The following is a 22830-nucleotide window of genomic DNA, read 5'->3' on the forward strand; positions in this document are numbered from 1 at the left end:
TGGAGGACAATGACCAAGTTGCATTCATCTTTAAATTCTCAGTGATGAGCAGACTGTGTGCCACATTGTAGGTGCCTGGGAAATTTTGACCAAATTGAAAAAAATTGTGCCATCTCCCCCATAGCATTCTCTATAGCTCTCTGCTATAATCCCTAATATACTATATTATAATTTATTTTTTGTGAATTTAGTAAGATAAAACATACCATTTTATTCATGTTTTTAATCTTTATTGTCTACTACATAGTAAGCATTTAAAATATTGTTGCATGTATGAGTGAAATAAATGAATGAACAAATTACTGAATAATTAATATGGTGAAATGAAGGAAAAATGATTATTGACCTTTTGGACATGAAAAATGAGAGGATGGCCGGGGGTAGTAGATGATACATATCTTGTTGGAAAATATTCAGTTTGAGGTGCAATAGGAAATCCAAATTGTCAGAAAGTCTGGCCAAGAATCATTTGTCCTCTATCCTCCTTGGTTCAGTTGTATTGTGAAATACTTTGTCTCTGTAACTTTACTTATGTGATTCATCCACCTGGAATAACCCTACTTTTTCATCTCTCCTTTTTTTTTTTTAACTCAAAGTCCTCTTTGTCCTTCAAGAACCTATTCAGATTCCATATCCTTCCAAATATAACCCCAGTACTGCCAATGGCATGTGGTTCTCTTTCTTTTGGATCACTTTATATTTCAGATAGGCATTTTTGGAATCACTTAGCGCTGTCCACCCTATATTATCATGTTTATTTGTTCAAGTTCTGTCTTCAGTACATTTAGGTGTCTTGAAAAGAAGGGATAAGTTTTTAATTCTATTTACCAGTTCTAAACTTTTCACACAAGGAATGTATATCATTTATGTATATTGCACACCACACAATGGCACATGTACTCAGCCCTGTCTGACTCTTTTGCCACTCGTGGACTGTAGCCCACCAGCCTCCTCTGTCCATGGAATTTTCCAGGCAAGAACACTGATGTGGGTTGCCATCCTCCTCCAGGGATCTTCATGACACAGAGATCGATTCTGCGTCTCCTGTGTCTCCTACATTAGCAAGTGAATTCTTTACAGTTGAGCCACCTGGGAAGCCCATACCATACAATATACTATCCTAATAGTGTTAGAAACATACAACTAGAGATTATGCAAAAAGTCAGCAATGTAGGCACATTAAACACTATATTTCTATATTATATCTATTAGAATAAATATGATAGATAAATATGTGTAGGAATATTTCAGCTTTAGGAAGTGGTTTGGAAGGATCAAAACTGGTAACACAGATAATATAACTTTTACACTACATCCATTTTTAAGATACACAGAGTGAAACTTATTTTCTTCTCTTTAGCTCAGGACGGGACTTAATTCTGTATATTTGTGTACTGCTGACCAGGATCTCAGAGAAATATAAGGCTTGAAAATGTTGTACATTCATGGGGTTTGCATAAATTACTTTCTAGTTATTTTTTTCCTCTTTTTGTTCCCAAATGGTTTATCAAGCTTGGGAAAAAATATTATGCATAATTGCTACACCTTAGATTGCAATATACTATACAAAACTAATCATAGATATTTATAGCCTGCATAAACTCTGTTTGCCCATCCATGGCAAGCATTTAATAAAGCTAGTTCATCTGGAAAGGAAGTTAAATTAAATAATCCAAAATGAATGTGATGCATATTCACAAAAATGCGGTGTTTAGATTGAGCAAACAAAAAGGAAGTCAGGCCCCACCAAAGACGGACAAGCTAGAATTCAGTCTTTCTATCTATATTATATATTAAACCTTTACCCTAACTTTTGTGTTCATTCTTTTTAGACATTGTGCCTTGGTCCATTATTATTAAATCCTTTAAAATCCAATACATCTCTATTGTATGCTGGATAAATACTATAAAAAAATCATCCTCTGGCTGTTGTACACAAATCTAAAAACTATATAAAAATATTCAAATGAAACTTTTAAGGTAAATTTCATTACCTTAATATGAGGGGACATTTTTTTCCCCCATTTATTTTTATTACTTGGAGGCTAATTACTTTACAATATTGTAGTGGTTTTTGCCATACATTGACATGAATCAATTGAAGTGTAAATATGCATTCAAATTAAAGGAAGGATGGTAAAGTCAAGTCTGGTATTTTCTATCTTGAAGAATAATCATACTGTTTTAATCATTTGTGAAAAGGAAAAGAAAAAGAAAAGCCCTGGGGCATTTAGCTGAAGATCATTTTCCACCATGCAAACTAAAGAATCACCCAAGAGCAGAAAATTGCAATGGCAGGCAGGGCTATTTTGACTCATGAATAGGTTATCTGACCAGGATACATTCCATGTTCTTTTATCAGCAATTCTAAAATTCAAATAGCTGTAAACATCAAAAATATTTTAAAATCTCATTTGATATCAAAATCTCTCTTGACCTGATAGAAAGTGATACATAGTCTTCTCCTTTCTGTGTGAATAGCCACACATTTTGCTAAGGATATACTAATGGTGGTATTGAGTTCAGTTCAGTCGCTCAGTCATGTCTGACTCTTTGCGACCCCATGGACTGCAGCCCGCCAGGCTTCCTTGTTCATCACCAATTCCTGGAGCTTGCTCAAACTCATGTCCATTGGGTCAGTGATGCCATCCAACGATCTCATCTTCTGCCATCCCCTTCTCCTCCTGCCTTCAATCTTTTCCAAAATCAGGGTCTTTTCTAATGAGTCAGTTCTTCACATCAGGTGGCCAATGTATTAGAGCTTCAGCTTCAGCATCAGTCCTAATGAATATTCAGGACTGATTTCCTTTAGGATTGAGTGATTTAATCTCCTTGCAGTTCAACGGACTCTCAAAGTTCTTCTCCAGCACCACAATTCAAAAGCCATAATTCTTCAGTGCTCAGCCTTAGTGGTCAAACTCTCACATCCATGCATGATTGCTGGAAAATCCATAGCTTTGACTATACAGACCGTTGCTGGCAAAGGTTTGTCTCTGCTTTTTAATACGCTGCCTAGCTTGTTCATGGGCTTCTCTGGTGGCTCAGCTGGTAAAGAATCTGCCTACATTGAGGGAGACCTAGGTTTGATCTTTGGATTGAGAAGGTCCCCCTGGAGAAGGGAACAGTTACCCATTCCAGTATTCTGCCCTGGAGAATTCCTATAGTCCATGAGGTTGCAAAGAACCAGACAGGACTGAGCAACTTTCACTTTCTTTTAGGTTAGTCATAACTTTTCTTCTAAGGAGCAAGTGTCTTTTAATTTCATGGCTCCAGTCACTATCTGCAGTGATTTTGGAGCCCAAGGAAAAGAAAGTCTCACTGTTTCCATTGTTTCCCCATTTATTTGCCATGAAGTGATGCGACCAGATGCCATGATCTTAGATTTTTTAATATTGAGTTTTAAGCCAGCTTTTTCACTCTCCTCTTTTATTTGCATTAAGAAGCTCTTTACTTCTTCTTGCTTTCTGCCATAAGGGTGATGTAATCTCCATATCTGAGGTTATTGATATTTCTCCCAGCAATCTTGATTCCAGCTTGTGTTTCCTCCAGTCCAATATTTCATATGATGTACTCTGCATATAAACTAAATAAGCAAGGTGATAATATACAGCCTTGATTTTGTCCTTTCCCAATTTAGAACCAGTCTGTTGTTCTATGTCTAGTTCTAACTGTTGCTTCTTGAGCAACAGGCTCAAGAGGCTTCTCAGGAGGTAGTTAAGGTGGTCTGTTGTTCCCATCTCTTGAAGAATTTTCCACAGTTTTTGTGAACCACACAGTTAAAGGCTTTAATGTAGTTCATGAAGCAGAAGTAGATGTTCTTCTGGAATTCTCTTGCTTTTTCAAAGTTCCAATGGATGTTGGCAATTTGATATCTGGTGCCTCTGCCTTTTCTAAATGCAGCTTGAACATCTGAAAGTTCTCAGTTCGCATATTGTTGAAGCCTTGCTTGGAAAACTTTGAGTATTACTTTGCTACATGTGAGATGAGTGCAACTGTGTGGTAGCTTGAACATTCTTTGGCATTGCTGTTCTTAGGATTGGAGTGAAAACTGACCTTTTCCAGTCCTGTGGTCACTGCTGAATTTTCCAAATTTGCTGGCATCTTGAGTGCAGTACTTTCACAGCATCATCTTTCAGGATTTGAAATAACTCAGCTGGAATTCCATCACCTCCACTAGCTTTGTTTGCAGTGATGCTTCCTAAGGCCCACTTGACTCTATTCCAGAATTCCTGGCTCTAGGTGAGTGGTCACACCATCGTGGTTATCTGGATCGTTAAGATCTTTTTTGTATAGTACTTCTGTTGTGTATTCTTGCCACCTCTTCTTAATATCTTCTGCTTCTGTTTGGTCCATACCATTTCTGTCCTTTATTGTGCCCATCTTTTCATGAAATATTCCCTTGGGTCTAATATTCTTGAGATCTCTAGACTTTTAGATTCTATTGTTTTCCTCAGTTTCTTTACATTGATCACTGAGGAAGGCTTTCTCATCTCTCCTTGCTATTCTTTGGAACTCTGCATTCATATGGATATGTCTTTCCTTTTCTCCTTTACCTTTCACTTCTCTTCTTTCCTCAGCTATTTGTAAGGCCTCCTCAGACAACCATTTCGCCTTTTTGCATTACTTTTTCTTGGGGATGGTCTTGATCACTGCCTCCTGTACAATGTCACGAATCTCTGTCCATAGTTCTTCAGGTACTCTATCAGGTCTAATGCCTTGATTCTATTTGTCACTTCCACTGTATAATTGTAAGGGATTTAATTTAAGTCATATCTGAATGGTCTATAATGGTCCAGTGTTTTTCCCTCCATTCTTCAATTTACGTCTGAATTTTGCAATAAGGAGTTCATGATCTGGGCCACAGTCAGCTCCCAGTCTTGTTTTTGCTGACTATACAGAGTTTTTCCATCTTCAGTTGAAAGAAAAGAATTAATTTGATTTTGTTGACCACTTGCTTGGGCTCCAAAGTCACTGCAGATTGTGACTACAGCCATGAAATTAAAAGATGCTTGTGATTGGAAGTAAAGTTATGAGAAACCTAGACAGTGTATTAAAAAGCAGAGACATTACTTTGGCGACAAAGGTCCACATAGTCAAAGCTATAGTGTTTCCAGTAATCACATATGTATGTGAGAGTTGGACCATAAAGAAAGCTGAATCTGAGGAATTGATGCTTTTGAACTGTGGTGTTGGAGAAGATTCTTGAGACTGCAAAGAGATCAAACCAGTCAATCCTAAAGGAAATCGGTCCTGAATATTCATTGAGAGGTCTGATGCTGAAGCTGAAGCTCTGATACTTTGGACACCTAATGGAAAGGACTGACTCACTGGAAAAGACCCTGATGCTGGGCAAAATTGAAGGCAGGAGGAGAAGGGGATGACAGTGGATGAGATGTTTGGATGGCATCACCGACTTGATGGGCATGAGTTTCAGCAAACTCTGGGAGTTGGTGATGGACAGGGAAGCCTGGTGTGCTGTAGTCTTTGGGAGTACAAAGAGTCAGACAAGACTGAGCAACTGAACTGAGCTGTACTGACTGAACTGGTTGATCATCTGGTGATTTCCATGTTAGAGTGATCTGTTCTGTTGTTAGAAGAGGGTGTTTGCTATCACCAGTGTGTTCTCTTGGCAAAAGTCTGTTAGCCTTTTCCCTGTTTCATTTTTCACTCCAAGGTCAAACTTGCCTGTTACTCAGGGTATTTCATGACTTCCTACTTTTGCATTCCAGTCCCCTCTGATGAGAAGGACATCTTTTTTTGATGTTATTTCTAGAAGGTCTTGTAGGTCTTCATGGGGAAATTTAATTCAGATGAGTGTTCCATCTACTACTATGGGCAAGAATCCCTTAGAAGAAATGAAGTCGCCCTCATAGTCAACAAAAGAGTCTGAAATGCAATGCTTGGGTGTAATCTCAAAAATGACAGAATGATCTCTGTTCATTCCCAAGGCAAACCATTCAACATCACAGTAACACAAATCTATGCTCCAACCACTAAAGCTGAAAAAACTGAAGTTAAATGGTTCTATGGTGGTGTTATATATTTTTTTTTTCCTAAAATCAAAAACTTTTCGAATTCTGAAATACATAAGCCCCTAGGGCTCCAGATAAGGGATTTTAGATGAGATGAACTCAATTTCCCCTCTCAAACCTGAAACATCTTCTCCATCTTCACTCCAGACCATACATAAACTCAAGTTTCTATTTGCATTCAATGATTTGAGAAGAGGTTTGTTGTTGTTGTTGTTGTTTTTTCCGGAGACAGGGTTTTGAAAAGGGAAAGGAATTAGAAACAAAGAAACATATTTTTGCCTTTTTTTTTCTACTCTGATCAAATGAGATTTGACCATGTATACTTAGAAGGATATGAACCAGAAGTTGAAAACAATATTTTTTTTTCTGATTTATTGAGAATTTGGGCCAAAGCAGATCCCTTTCAGGATTCCTGTGATATTGTGAGATGTTTATCAGAGAAGAAGCAAGTATCCTCATCACTTCTGGCTGGCACTATGAACACTGCAACACTGGAAGCATAAGGAAACAGAACTCGTGACATGAAAACTGTGTTTACTTCATAAGATCCATGAGCAGTTGCAGCCATTGATTTGGAAGAGATTCGCCTTTAATGACTCAAAAAGCATTAAATGTTAACACATGAACTCTAGAGCAGGCAAATAATATTACAGACATAAATTGTTAATGCATATGTAATTAGGAGTCACGTGCAGACATGCCTTTCCAGAATCCAAAAAATAAGTAGGAACATTTTTAAGGGAGCTAAGTTCTTGAAAATGAATGGGACTCAGAGCCATTCTAATAGGGACACAAGCTTAAAATAAGCAGTGTTAAGGTCATGTAACATTTCGGTTTGGTAGTTTGGGGGTTTGTTCATTTTACCATCAATAAACAGCTGATAAAACTATAATAATGGCAACATGCTAAGATCACCAATATCCTCAAAATACCACAAAACTCTCATTTTCCTTATTAGCATTATTTTCTATATTCTTCAATTAAAATTTCTCACCCTCAACATTACTTGATTGTAAAAATTGCTATCTGTGACTCTAAAGGAACCGTGTCAAATGTCCTTGCTTCCAAATCCATTGGATACAAGCCAGTAATGTCTTCTTGATTTGCCTGTCATAGCTGCATTTATTTTCATCGCCATATTTCAGGCATTTATTAGCTCATACCTAACCTATGGCAGTAATCTCCTGTTCTGTGCTGTGCTAAGTCACTCTGTCATGTCTGACTCTTTGCAACCCCATGGACTGTAGCCCACAAGACTCCTCTGTCCAAGGATTCTCCAGGCAAGAATACTGGGGTAGGTTGCCATGCCCTCCTCCAGGGGATCTTCCCAATCCAGGGATCGAACCCAGGTCTCCCACATTGCAAGTGGATTCTTCACCATCTGAACCACCAGGGAAGCCCAAGAGTACTGGAGTGGTTAGCCTATCCCTTCTCCAGGGGATATTTCTGACCCAGGGATCAAACCAGGCCCCCCTGCATAATAATCTCCTAACCAATGTCTGTACTTCCACTCTTTTATCCCTCCAATTTTTTCTTCTAATGTCAGTGTTTTGTGATTAAAATCAGGTTTAATTAGTTGCTTTCATTTCTTAAACTCTCTCACTGGTTCTCTTTGTGAGGGGAAATATCCCAAATTCTCATCCTAGAGACTATGATCCTTCATATTCTGAATCTGATACATATTCCAAATGTTATTCTTCTTATCTTTCACCCTATACTCTAAACAGATCACTCACCACTCACCATTACTTAAATTTCCTATTTATTCTCCAACACTCATTGCTATCTACCCTGGAATACATATTGGCTTTCCCAGCCCTCCAGTGGAACAAGTCCAGACCAACCAGTTCATTCAGTTTATGTGGATTTATTTCCACTGTTGGCATTTTTTTATAAAATCAAAAGAAGCTATCCCAACATAGACTCTCTTAAACAAAATGGTTCTTTGTTCTTCTAAGTAAGAAGGAAGTCATTTTGTACTTATATTACAGATATCAGCAGAGATGGATCTCAGTTTGACTATTAATCACAACTTGTTCCACCATTTTTCTTGTCGTGTGCTGAATAAATTCTGATGGGTTCAGCATCTGGAATTCAGTTGAATTTTGGAATACAGTCAAGAATGGGTGTTCAGAGCCTGGTGCTCTGATGGTGAGATGATATATGGCTATGACTCTGGTGACTCCACCACTTTCTTATGGTCAAATGTACAATTTCTGCAGAACTGGAAGAACATTACTCACAATGATACTTGGCCATTTATAAGTTACATGGTTTAAACAAGTGAATCAATTGCCTCTTCAACTGTTAGCAAGCAAGGAAAGAGTGAAGAAGTCATTTATTAAATGTACTTCAGGTAACAGCAAAGGCCTGAAATGGGATGCTCTCTTGAAAATATTACTTGTTGAGAGATGAAGGCACAAAAAGCAGTGGATTAAGCATATAAAAAACATTGTTTGTTTTTATAAGAGGAGAAATATATCCCAGATGTTTACCTTGTGGAAGAAATGTCCAACACTGTGTCTTAGATGTGATGAGTTGTTTGGCAGATTACAGAAAAAGTGTGTTTTTGTCATTGTAGGCCTTCAAAGGCACTTAGAGCGATAGATGCCAGGCTCTACCTTTGTGGTGTGTGTTTGTATATATGTGTAACATTTTTGTGTAAATGTTAAATATTTGGAATCGGTTTTATGAATAATTTTCAATAACTTTCCCCATTTATCTAATTTCTATTATGTGTAAGTCACATAATGTTATGTAGTCTTCTTTTTCCATGAATCATTATGCCCCCTTCTCTATTTGCTTGGCATCTTTACATAGTTCATTATGGTGTATATGTGGTTGGCAGGATCATATTATTCCTCTCCCAGTTTGTCTTTCTCTTTACAAAGTAAAACTTCTATTCTTTTGAAAGTACTAGGAAATTAGCTACTGTTCTTATTTTTATCCTTCTCTATTCATTACTTACCCCCCAAAAAGAGGTATACTTTAACAGGTGACTTTAAGGAAGGGACACATATGCATAACTTACCCATTCCCAAGCTCTTGCTTACTTGAAAGTTCCTGTCTTCTAATATCTATGTGATGATCAAATGTGGGTTAGAGCTGAAGGCTTGTCTTCTAGCTTAAAACCTGGGGGATCATATCTCTAACCCTGCTGTTGAGACTCCTGCAACTGTAACTACCTACTTTGGAAACCTACCTCAGCAAACGTGGGTTACAAGATCAAGGGTTAGAGGAAGAATTTGAATCCAGCTGCTCTTACCGTCCCGAACTGTTCTCCAGATCATGGGCACCAACATAAAGTTAAAAATTATTCTTAGGTATGCTATATTATTACAAATCTAAAAAAGAGGGACTATTATATGTATTTTCTAAGTTCTTTTATTTAGTTTCTAACTCCATTTTTTAATATCCAATACTGAATATTTTCTAAAGTGGAAAGAGTAAATTTATTAAAATGTTTTTCACCTAACTTTATTGGTTCAATGACTGAATCTTTGCCCAATATTTAGTTTATTGCTAGAAATTACTAAATTGGAACCATTTTGAGTACTTTTATATTTCCTTAGACTTTTATATTTTAGTGTTCATTATTCCCTTAAACCTTTACTTTTTAAAATAGCTTGTGATATCATGTTCATTAATACAATTGTTTAGGTATATGCAATATATTATTTGCATTCACTAAATCAGTTGGACACTTATTTTGAATCCACACGTACCACTTCAGCTTCAGTAATTACCATGATATGGACATTTATTTTTCATCCACATTCACTTCCCCTCTTCTCCTATTATTTTGAAGTGAATCTCAGAGAACATCTTTTTTAATTCATAAATTGTGTATCTTTAAAGTGTTACTTTTTAACTTAACCATAGTGCCATTCTTGTATACAAAGAGATAACTTTTTATTTATGTTATTTTCTTGGTCAGTATCCCAAAGATGTTCACCTGTCTTGATTCATCAATGTGTCACTTATGTCCCATTAGTCTATAGGAATCTGTCCCCCCACCTTGACCCTTTTATATCTGAGGAGATTGCCAGTATATACTTTGCTAATTACATTCCCATGGTAACTTTTCATGTGTTCTGTCTTATTTTCCTGTAAACCACTCTCCAATATGCTAAACACTCGATCAGCTCAGTTCAGTCGACCAGTGGTGTCAGACTCTTTGTGACCCCATGGACTGCAGCATGCCAGGTTTCCCTGTCCATCACCAACTCCCGGAGTTTGCTCAAACTCATGCCCATCAAGTCGGTGATGCCATCCAACCAGCTCATCCTCTGTCATCCTCTTCTCCTCTAGCCTTCAATCTTGCCCAGCATCAGGGTCTTTTCCAATGAGTTAGTTATTCACATCAGTGAATTGGCGAAAGTATTGGAGCTTTAGCTTCCTTCCAATGAACATTCAGGATTGATTCCCCTTAGGATTGACTGGTTTGATCCCGTAGCAGTCCAAGGGACTCTCAAGAGTCTTCTCCAACACCATACTTCAAAAGCATCAATTCTTCGGCACTCAGCTTTCTTTATAGTCCAACTCTCACATCCAAACATGACCACTGGAAAAACCATAGCCTTGACTAGACAGACCTTTGTCGGCAAAATAATGTCTCTTCTTTTTAATATGCCGTCTAAGATTGTCATAGCTTTTCTTCCAAGGAGCAAGTGTCTTTTAATTTCGTGGTTCCAGTCACCATCTGCAATGACTTTGGAGCCCAAGAAAATAAAGTGTCTCGTTTCCATTATTTACCCATCTATTTGCAATGAAGTGATGGGACCAGATGCCATGATCTTAGTCTTTTGAATGTTGAGTTTTAAACCAGCTTTTTCACTCTCCTCTTTCACTTTCATCAAGAGGCTCTTTAGTTCCTCTTCACTTCCTGCCATAAGGCAATGGTGGTTTAGTCACCAAGTCGTGTCTGACTCTTGAAACCCCATGGACTGTAGCCTGCCAGTCTCCTCTGTCCATAGGATTTTCCAGGCAAGAATACTGGAGTGGGTTGCCATTTCTCTCTCCAAAGGATCATCCCGACCCAGGAATCGAACATGGTCTCCTGCATTGCAGGCAGATTCTTTACTGACTGAGCTTATGGGGGAAGCCCTTATAATGGTGATAGATGTATCTATTTAAAATTAATTTAAACATTCCCATAATGGTAAAAAGTTTTATTGAAGAGTGCTGATCTATAGGATTTATCAGACTTAGATTTGATTTTTTTTTTTTTTTTTGTCAGTAGGTTTTCAGAGTGAGGCTGTGTTCTTTCACAAGGAGCAATTTAACCTCTCATCTCTGTGATGTTAGCAACCATCTAGGATCAATATCTAGTTATTATTCATCAAGTGTTGCAAAATGATTATATTCTAATTATGTCATTTCTCTACTTATGACCTGAAATTGTTATGTAGAATGGAAATCATGCATATATACTCTAATACCAGTTATAACAGTTCATATAGAAAGAATGGTATCAATGCTTGATTTTCTTTTTCTCTTCATTGGCTAGTTTGCAGAATCATAGATTAGTAACTAACATACTCCAGTTGCATATTTTTTGAGGGATAGAGTGAGAGGAGGGTATTAATATCAGTTTGTGAATTTTAAATTGTTTGATGTAATTCAATTAATTGATTTTTTAATTTGTATTAGTACTCCAAATGTCCACTTTGGCAACTCTTCAAGTTGGCTCCTGAGTCTTTTTTTTTTTCTTCATGATTTTAGAGTTCTTTATAGCTTCTTATTTTCGATGTGACAAAATGTTGCAGTATATCAAGCATATTCCATATGTAAATCTGAGACAACTATTTCTCCAAGAAGCTCTGGCTATTTTTATCTAGAAATAATTTTGTCAGATGATAATCTCAGTAGTAGGTGCTCATTGCTACCAGGTTTAACATTGCCCAGGTATGTTCGGTGGACAGACTCAGGATTTTTTTTTTTAAAGAAAACACATTATGTACTCTTTAAAAATAAATATGCATATCCATTATTCTGTTTCCAATTGAATTCAGGACTACAAGGATTTTATCTAATCTGTACTACCGTATAACTATATTTCCTTTTCCCCAGACTCATAAACCTAGTTGTCAAAGTTGTCAGTGACAACAGCAACTATAGAATATATTTACTCATTTGCTTTGTCCTGTGATGCAGCAAAACAGCTTCAAAAATCCATCTTCAAAATTATGACAAGAAATATTTAACAGAAAAGGTTTTAAGATTTTTTTTTGTCCTTATACACTTTAAAGGCAACTTCAGTCTGCAGTAAAATTATTGCATTTTAAAATTACTTGGAATAGTGAGTGAGAGAAAAATAGAGGATAGTGGCCATTGTTCATTGAATGCTTACTACTAGCTGCATACTTCTCCAAGTGCTTTATATGGAATAATTCATAAGTTGGAAAATAAACCTATGTAGTCAGTCCAATTTTAGATATAATGGAAATGAGGCAAAAGTTATTTTGATAACATTGAAGATCATAGGGCTATAAAGTGTCTCAATAGGAGTTTGAATTCCAAGTCTAGAACTTATGCTCTTAGCCAGTTGATATCATCTAGGATTTACTAGAGGAAGTAGAACATGAAGTCCTTTAGAAAAGGAGAAACTACTGAGTTCCTGTCAATATCTGTTTAATTGATAGATCCTGTAAGGTCCACCTACAGTTTTGTTTCTGGGCCTATGAGTTATATATATATATATATATATATACATATATATATAAGTGATAGGTATATAGTGTGTATATATGCTAGCTACACATATGCTAGTTTTATATATAATATGTATATATGCTAACTATTTCCTTACAACCAAATGATGTTACACTGAGACAAGTTAAAGGAATAATTTGTATTGTGATTGAGAGAGACCTATATTGTATCCTTATCTTGATAGAGCTAGAGTACAGCTAAGCACATTTTATTCCAAAAGAACCTGTGTTAAAAATGACTGAGACCCCTGTCCTGTCTGAAGTGAGCACTACAATATTTACATCTGTTTTTGATTTAAAAAACCTGCAAATTTCATAAATATGATCTGGTCAATTTTTATATAGAGAGCATGATACACCAATAACTATATAGTGATGAATATAAGTTTTCAAGCTACATGAAAACACGTCTCTCCTCTTTTGAAAATAAAGAATGATTGTGTGCCCTAGCTCTTTTGGGTAAATGTCTAGACTGGAGTGTCTTTGCCATAATAGAATACATAGCATTAGAGATAATTATCAAAATATATAAAACAATGATCAAGATAAACTTATGGAACTTCAGTTTCTGTATTAATCATCTTAAAATTAAGGTGTTTTCAAAATTAGAACATATTCTTATATATTGTGAGAATATGAAGTGAAGGCAAGGGAAAGGAGAAAAGGACTAAGAGATAAAAAACAAGAAATAAGAAATATTTCAAGTTTGAAAAAAGTGGCTTCCTGAAAAACAATCAAATACTGCATGCTTATAATATAACAACTATGTTGAGTTGTTTTGTAGGTTACCTTTTATTAAAGTAGAGACAAGAGGAACTTTGAGGAAGAATTCAAAGAACAGTATACACATAGAGCAGAATGGTCTAAATAGAAAGACTGGGCTCTGTTATCCCTCTATTTGTCTAGCATAGGGATGATCTGAGTGCTGTATAGTTCCTCCTTCATGCTCCAGAGGCATCTCAGAGTTGGATTTTACTTGGTGTGACTTCTCAGAGACTGATAGCTCTCTGTGAGCAGTGAATTCTCCAAGAAGACTTACTTATGCACATTACAATATAGTAATCAGAGCAGGGGCTCTCTTGATGAAAGGAAACTAGGAGCTGAGGATGGAGGGATGTCTAAAGTCAGAATCATAAATCAAAGGCTTAAAAACAAAGCAAAACAAAATATTCTTAACCTACATTTCTCCCTGCAGGTAGCTTTGAAAAGGTAATCTACTGTGTATTATTTTACCCAAGGGCCACAGGAAAAGTTTACTGGTTCAAAAGTCCAACAAACCATATTTCCTTTATTTAAGATTAGATAAAGACCAATAAAAGATTAAATACAGACCAATAAAACTATCTTTAACACCAAGTGGGCATTTTTTTTTTTTTTTTTTTTTTTTTTGGTGAAAAGGGCAAATATTCCTTTAACAGATGCTTTCATTGGCAAATTGTTAATGGGGCTGTCATAAAAGGCTTATGTGATGATCCAGGAGATAATTGAGAAATTTGGGATGCTTGTTCTTTTATACCAATCTGGCTTATGTTATTTCTGAGCCAAACTGTTGACCTTTTCTTACTTCTTTTGTTAAGCTGTGGCACCTAAAGGATTACATATCCAAATAATTTTAGAGAAACCTTTTCACTGTGAGAATAGTACAGGGCTTAAATTTATTGAATACTGCTGCATTTAACCTATTTAATTGGAACACGTTAATTAGATCTAATTGCAAAGTTGTTTTAATTGGAAAATCAAGCATTGCACTGATATTGGTGTGCATGATTAAACAAAGTAACTGAGGTCACCAGTAGATTGTGTAAGATTCATGCCTGTGATTGATTAAGTATGAAAGTTAATCAATTTAATTTATGTGATTGATGTTGATTCTTTCCTTTTGAAATTGCCTGTTCGTATCTTATTTTATCAAGATACTCTGTGTGGAATGTCAGCTAAACTACAGTAGCTCTTCAATTTGTTTGTTTTGGTATAATGATGTGTTTATTTCTGATCTAAGTAATTTTAACATGGCTTTTGTGTCACTAATTAAGATTTTTCAAGTTACTAGAGATAAAATTAGATTTTCTATTAAGAAAATTTAATTTTCCTGGGGAAATAATTCAAGCAACATGGGAAACTTAACCTATTAGTTCCATTAGTAGAGCTGATAGTTTATTGCCTTAAAACATATGCCACACAGATCAGGAACAAAGGTGTCCCTGTTTAATCATCTCTATGTCAATGTACTTTTATTTCCCTATGACTATGATGATAATTGTAGTAATAATGAGAAGATGGAGAACATTTATATAGTCCCTATTATGTGCTAGGCATTGTTTTAATTTTATTAAATATAATAAGCCATCTAATAACATATTATGTAAATGCATTTGCTTCTGCGAATTTTCTTTTATGAAAGTCATAGTGGTAATATCTTGTTATATACTGGATGCTGTCTTTTGAACCATGGCAAACATACACTGTTAAGTCATAGCAAGGTAACATTATTCGCCTAGGCTGCACAGTTAGTAGGCACTTGATAAATTCTCATATATAACTTTGAAAAACTTGAGTCAATCCATATGATTGAGTCTATACCTTGCTTAGTCAGGGTCCTCCAAACAGAGCCAGATGGAGATATCTCTACCTTTATATCCTATATGTCTATGTCTCTATCTATCTATCTACCTACAGAGAAAATTATTTTAAGAATTGGCTCTTTTGATTTGGGTTGAGCGATGGCAAGTCTGAAATTCGTAGAACAGGCTGGTAGGATGAACACTCAGGCAGGAGATGGTGCCATAGTTTTGAGTCTGAAATTGTGAGGTAGGCCACCAGGAAACTGGAAGTTTAGGCAAGAGTTGATGCTAGAGTGTTGGAAAATTTCTGATTTTCTAGGAAAACTTAAGTTTTGTTCTTAAGAATTTTAACTGATTAGAGGAGGCGCATCCATGTTTTTGAGAGCAGTACCTTTACTTATAGACAACTGATTCTGTTTTATTTATTTATTTATTTTTTAAACACAGTTGTATGTTTTATGTATTTATTTTTTTGGTTCATGTTTTTTAAAAAAGCTGGAGTATAATTGCTTTCTTGCCTTATCATACTGTTCATGGGTTTCTCGTGGTGACAGTGCTGAAGTGGTTGGCATTCCCTTCTCCAGTGGGAGAAGTAGAAGAGGGCAACAGAGGATGAGATGGTTAGACAGTATCACTGATGCAATAGACATGAATCTGAGCAAACTCTGGGAGACAGTGAAGCACAGGGGAGCCTGGAGTGCTGCAGTCCATGGGGCCACAGAGAGTCAGACACAATCTAGAGACTCAAAGACAACAGCAGCATAATTGCTTTACAGTGTTGAGCTAGTCTCGGCTATATAACAGTGAACCAGGTACATGCATCCTTATAGCCCCTCCCACTTGAACCTGCCTCCCACTCCCCTCTTACCCCACGCATCTAGGTCATCCCAGAGCACCAAGCTGAACTACCTGCACTATACAACAGGTCCCCACTAGTTATCTATTTTGCCCATAGTAGTATATATATGTCACCCCCCATCTCCTAATTTGTCCCACCCTCCCCTCCCCTCCACCCCCACATCTCCATGTCCATTCTCTATGTCTGCATTCAAGACAACTGATTCTAGATTTTAACCATACCTACAAAACAACTTTACAGAAAACTTTCAATTGTCTAGTTATATAACTGGGCACTGTAGCCTACCTGAGTTGATACATAAAATTCAGCATCACAGACCTTGAATTTGTATGAATGGTATATAAAGATGTTCAGGATTCTTGGTCATAAATACATAATTAACTATAGTAAACATCAATGTGGTATTTTTTCTCAGCTAGATAACAGTACTAATAGCTTGGTGATACGTCTGCAATGTTAAAGTTGTGATAAACATCGAAACTTGGTTCACTGAACAACTTTTATAAACTAGTTTCTTCCTGTCCTTTTAATTTGCCAAACTCCCTTGGAGCTCGGAGGCCATGAAAATCAGTTTTGTTGCATAAGATATAAGTCTGCCAAGGAAGAGACACTATCATGGAGAGATTTTAGAATGTTTTTTCCTAAATAAAAGAAATACTGTTGCATAGATTTTCCTCTTGCCTTTCTTCTTACCCAAGCTACAGAGATAAGGCCTACTAGCAAAGCAATGACTGGCAACATGAGGACAAAAGCCAACACACTAAAGATGACAGACCTGTGAGATAGGAATAACCAGCTTCCTGGCGGGCAGTGCGGAGTTCTTGCTCTAGGCTAATACTGACTGCCAGTGGATTGCTTGTTATATAAGAAAGAAAAGCTGTAATGTTCTTTATCTTTCTAGCTTACTTCACTCTGTATAATGGGCTCCAGTTTCATCCATCTCATTAGAACTGATTCAAATGAATTCTTTTTAACAGCTGAATAATATTCCATGGTGTATATGTACCACAGCTTCCTTATCCATTCATCTGCTGATGGGCATCTAGGTTGCTTCCATGTCCTGGCTATTATAAACAGCGCTGCGATGAACATTGGGGTGCACGTGTCTCTTTCAGATCTGGATTCCTCAGTGTATATGCCCAGAACAGACTTTTGAACTCTGAGGGAGAAGGTGAGGGTGGGATGTTTTGAAAGAACAGCATGTGTATTATCTATGGTGAAACAGACCACCAGCCCAGGTGGGATGCATGAGACAAGTGCTCGGGCCTGGTGCACTGGGAGGACCCTGAGGAGTCGGGTGGAGAGGGAGGTGGGAGGGGGGATCGGGATGGGGAATACGTGTAACTCTATGGCTGATTCATGTCAATGTATGACAAAACCCATTGAAATGTTGTGAAGTGATTGGCCTCCAACTAATAAAATGATATTTAAAAAAATAAAATAAAATAAAGAAAAAAAAAAAGAAAGAAAGAAAAGCAAGAAAACAGAGGAAGAAGAAAACACTCCTGTTTAAGCTATTGCAAGATTCGTTCCTGGGAATTGTTCACTTGTTTGTTTTGTTGTTTTTGGTCTCTATACACAATCCTAACTTCAAGTTTTTTCCTTTTTTTATTAGTAAAGGGAGAATGAGTTTAAATGCAAAACAAATTGTGACATAGAACTAAATAATTGTCTATCACAGCCATTGTCTCCTTATCAAGAGAGACAACTCTAAAAAAATCGTGGAGCATTACAAACACTATAAAACAAAATCAAGTGTTCTTATAAGAATATGCAATGTTGACTACAAAGGATTATGAAATCATCTATGTTTGTTCTTTTCTGAGTTGCATTATGTTTATTCCTTGGTCACTGATATTACTTAATGTCTCATGTAAAGCATAATAGGTCTTATTTTTCTGTGGATTCTTGGAGAGGAACACTCTCCAAAAAGAAAAGAAGAGAAATATAGGCAAATATAAGTGTGAGAGTTGTTTTTGAATCCTTAGAATTAATTCTATACTTTCAACTGTATATGAGATTAGCTCTTCCCCTCCCCAAAGATGAGATGGAATGGAAGTGATACCATAAACATAGTCTTACCTTTGTTTTGTTCTCATAAAATTTATTATCTGGTGCACACTCATGAAGAAATATATACTGTGTCACTGCATGAAGGAAAAACAAACTAATTAAATGTCTAACTAACAGAGATATTCATGTCAGAAGTGCTGATAAACAAAAATGATCCAGAGCTTAGCCTGAGAAGGAAGTTTCAAGTGGATATTTTCTCTGAAATCTTGAAGTATATAAACAAGAACTACCAATTTACTGATCAAAATCAAGACTATAAGAGTATGGGACACTTCTTGCAATTTTAAGTTAAAAATATTTTATGGTGATAGTTTTTGCAGTTCAAAAATGTTAATACATACATGCATGCATGTGTGTTTGTATATATATGTATGATATAATATAAGGAGCTATTGCATATCATATTATCTACACAGACACACATATATAGCGTAGAATAAGGAATCTATTCCAAGCATTTTAACAATATTGGAGCATAAATACAGGCAGATCTTAAGTGTTTCCATGTGTTATCTTCTGTGTAGCAATAGCTTCCTCCATTGTTCAGAAGACATCACTTCAGTGTTAGGCAAGTGGTATGAAACGGCTGATTCTACATGTACAGTGGGAAAGTTGCTTACAAACAGTCAAACATTATGAATTTGATTATTTTACATAAGATTTTCTTCTCTTGAATATTAGGAAAAGTATGGCAGCACAGAATCTGCTTTCTAAGATGGCATCAATAGGTTGGTGACAACAAGTGCATGTCCTAATAGATTAGGCATAGAATCAGAATCATTCCAGGTCCCACCATCTCCTATTTTCTCCCCAACAAAGAGGCATTTATTCAGGTATTATTAACCAAGGAACCTGAATTATTGTTTGGGCATAGAAATATATAGAAATATACATCTATAACCATATCTCTGTCTAAAAAAGAAGGCAAAATACAGGCCAGAGGGGTTTGTTTGTTCAGGAAAAATGCAATAATGAACATTCAATTAGAAGGTAGATAAATTTACCTGTTTAATAGTAAATGGACAGTATATCTATAACTATACTGTCCAATATGCTACCAACTAGCCTTTTACAGTTATTGAACTCTTGAGATGTAGCTTGTACGTGTTCAGTCGCCAAATCGTATGCAACTCTTTGTGACCTCATGGACTGCAGTACACCAGGCTTCCCTATTCCTCACAATCCCCCAGAGTTTGCTCAAGTTCATGTCCACTGAATCGTTGATGCCATACAACCATCTTATCTTCTGCCACCCTCTTCTTCTTCTGCCTCAATCCTTCCCACCATCAGGGTCCTTTCCAAACAGTCGGCTCTTTGCATCAGGTGTCCAAAGTATTGGAGCTTCAGCATCAGTCCTTCCAATGAATATTCAGGGTTGATTTCCTTTAAGACTGACTGGATTGTTCTTCTTCCTGTCCAAAGGACTCTCAAGAGTCTTCTCCAACACCACGGTTTGAAAGCATCAATTCTTTGGTGCTCTGCCTTCTTTATGATAAATGTAGCTAGTGCAAATCAAATAAGAGCTATAGGTTGGATTATACACTGAGTATGGCATACTTAGCAAAAAATACTTTATAACATTTCTTTAAGAAATTTTAAACTGTTTATATGTTGAATAAAATATTTTGATAAAATGAGTTATATAAATTATACTATTAAAATTAACTTCATTTTATTTTATTGCATTAATATTTAAAATTTTATGAATGGTTTGCAAATGCCACATGAGTTGTAAAATATTATATTTTATTGTACAGTGCTATGGAGAAAATATATCTAACCTATCTATCCAGCCCACTCATTTTTGCTACTTATCTGGCATCTATAAACATAGAAGATTTTAGCCTGCAGCAGCAGCATAGGATTCAAATTTGCAGTATTTCTGTTTCATATAAAATATTTCATATCCATATGAAAAGCAGATATTTTAGTTCTACATAAATGAGTCTTTTTTTTCTTTAGTTATTTAAAAGCACTGTAAATAACTAAATTCCACAAACTGTATTTCTTCTTTAGCAGAATTATATTTGCTTTGTATTTCCATCCCACCTTCCATGATCCTAATTTAGGTCCTGCTCAATCTTTTGGGCCTCTTTCCAAATACCATACCTCTGTATTTTTTCCCATTTGGAATCTACTAGACACTATACTGCATTCAGGCTTATGCTTCTCACTTCTTGAGCCCTTATGCTATACCAGACCCTTGATTAGGCAGTTTAGATCTATTTTTTCCTCATTGAATTCTTGAAACAAAATTTGGATTATAAAATTGCATTAAGAAACTCACCCATATTCAGGAATCTGCTTAGAACTGCAGTAAGGATTATAATTGTAGTTTAAAGAAATAATTTTTTATTTACTTCCTTAAAGTCATTCTCTTTCAGGGTATATCACTACTGGTTAACTGCATCATTTTCTATATCTTCTAAAGAATACGTTAGAGAATTCATTGTAAATTTAAACATTTCAATGTAATAATTTATATAATTATGTTACAGGTTTTAAAACTGCAAAAGCTATACAGATGTTCTTGCTTTTTTGTTGCTGTTGGTGGTGGTGATTGTTTATTTTAATAATCAATACTAATTAGCATTCATTTGTGTGCCTTTTTAAAGTCTTGCTTAATTTATTTGGCTAGAACCTCCTGTTCAGACGGAATGTTAAATAGAAGCAGTGAAGTGGATATCTTTACCTTATTTCTTAGCTGACAGAAAACAACAACAACTTTCAGTGTTTTAGCATTAAGTACAATGTCAGCTGTAGGTTTTCTGTAAATGACCTTTCTCAGGTTGAAAAAAATACCCTTCTTTTCCTGGTTTGTTGAAAATTTTTATCAGGAATGGAGAACGGATTTCCTCAAATGCTTTTTCTATATTTATTAAAATGGTCATTTTTTTTTTCAGTTTGTTAATATGGTGATTTATGTTACTTTTTGAATGTTTAAACCAGCCTTGTATTCTTAGGCTGGTGTGTATTGTTGTTTATATATTGCTAGATTTGCTTAAATTATGTTAATTTTTTGCACTTATGTGTAAGAGGAATATTAGTTTGTAGTTTATTTTCTTTCTATTAGCGTTTATTAGACTTTGTAGTGAGATAATGCTAGTCTTAAAGAATGAGTTGGGGAGTATTCAGTTCTTTAAAATATTCAAGAAGAGTTTGTATAGGAGTGGATTCATTCTCCCTTAAATGTCTCATGGTAAGCACCTGTGAAGACATTGAAACTTATTGTTGACTTTGTGGAAAAGTTATTAACTATGACTTTAATTTATTTAATAGATGTAGGATTATTCAGATTATGTATTTCTTCTTGACTGGACTTCGATAGTTTGTATATTTTAAAGGCTTTTTCCTTTCCACCTAGGCATAAACTTTATTGGCATAATATCTTTGTAATACTCTTCATTATGTTTTTAATTTTGCAAAATCTGTATTAATGCAACTCTTTCATTCCTGAGATTGATAATTTGTGTCATCTGATCCTATTTTCCTAATTGGTCTGAGGAAAGGGTGGATAATTTTATTCTTCTTCTCAAATAACCAGCTTTGTGGTTTTTTTGTTTTTTAAATATAATTTTTTGTATTTTACATAATCAGTGTCTATTCATTTTTAATTGCTTCCTTACTTGTGTCTAACTTGGTTTCATTATCTTTTATTTTCTAGTTTCTTATGGTGGATGCTGAGGTTATTGACTTGACACTTCCTTTTTTTCTAACATAGGTGTTTCACACTATAAATATCCCACTAAATTTTTCTTTATCAACATCTGACATGTTTCATAAGTTATATTTTCATTTTCATTTAGTTTAAATTACTACTTTCCCTTTTAAATTATTTTTTTGACTCATGGATTATTTAAAGATGTGTTATCTAATTTTCAAATTTTTGGATTTTTTCTGGAGATCTTTATATTTTCATTTCTAATTTCACAGCATTATGATTAGAGGACAAATTCTGTATGCCTAAAATCATTTTAAATTTAACAAGACTTGTTTAATGGCTCCAAATATCATTTATCTTGGTAAATGTTTGACATGTACTTCAGAAGAATGTGTATTCTGCTGTTATTAGGCAGAGTGTCTATGATGTCAGTTATAAAAAGTTGGTTGATCTTGTTTTTGAAGTCTTTTACAACCTTACTGATTTTTCTATCTGCCTTTTGTATCAGTTGTTGAGATGGGATATGGAAGCATTTCATTCATACTATCCCTGATGTTTTTATCAGTTTATGATCCATGTATTTTGAAACTCTAGCATTAGGGGCATAATCACTAAGGTTTGTTACATCCTCTTGACTAATAAATCATTTATTAAAAAAAAACCCTACTTATATCCCTGATGATATTACTTGATCTGAAATTGTCATGCCTAATGTTGCTATGACAATTTCAGCTTCTTTTTGATTAGTATTAGCCTGGTATGTCATTTTCTATTCTTTTACTTTTAATTCATTTGTGTTTTTTACTTGTCATCTTACTTGTAGGTAGCATATAAATGGATATGCTTTTCCAATCTAATAATCTTCACATTATAATTAGTGACATCTAGACCATTTTTGGGCTTCCCAGGTGGCTCAGTGGGTAAGGAATCT

The sequence above is a fragment of the Muntiacus reevesi genome, chromosome 1 (assembly GCF_963930625.1).
Source record: "Muntiacus reevesi chromosome 1, mMunRee1.1, whole genome shotgun sequence".
Classification (NCBI taxonomy): Eukaryota; Metazoa; Chordata; class Mammalia; order Artiodactyla; family Cervidae; genus Muntiacus; species Muntiacus reevesi.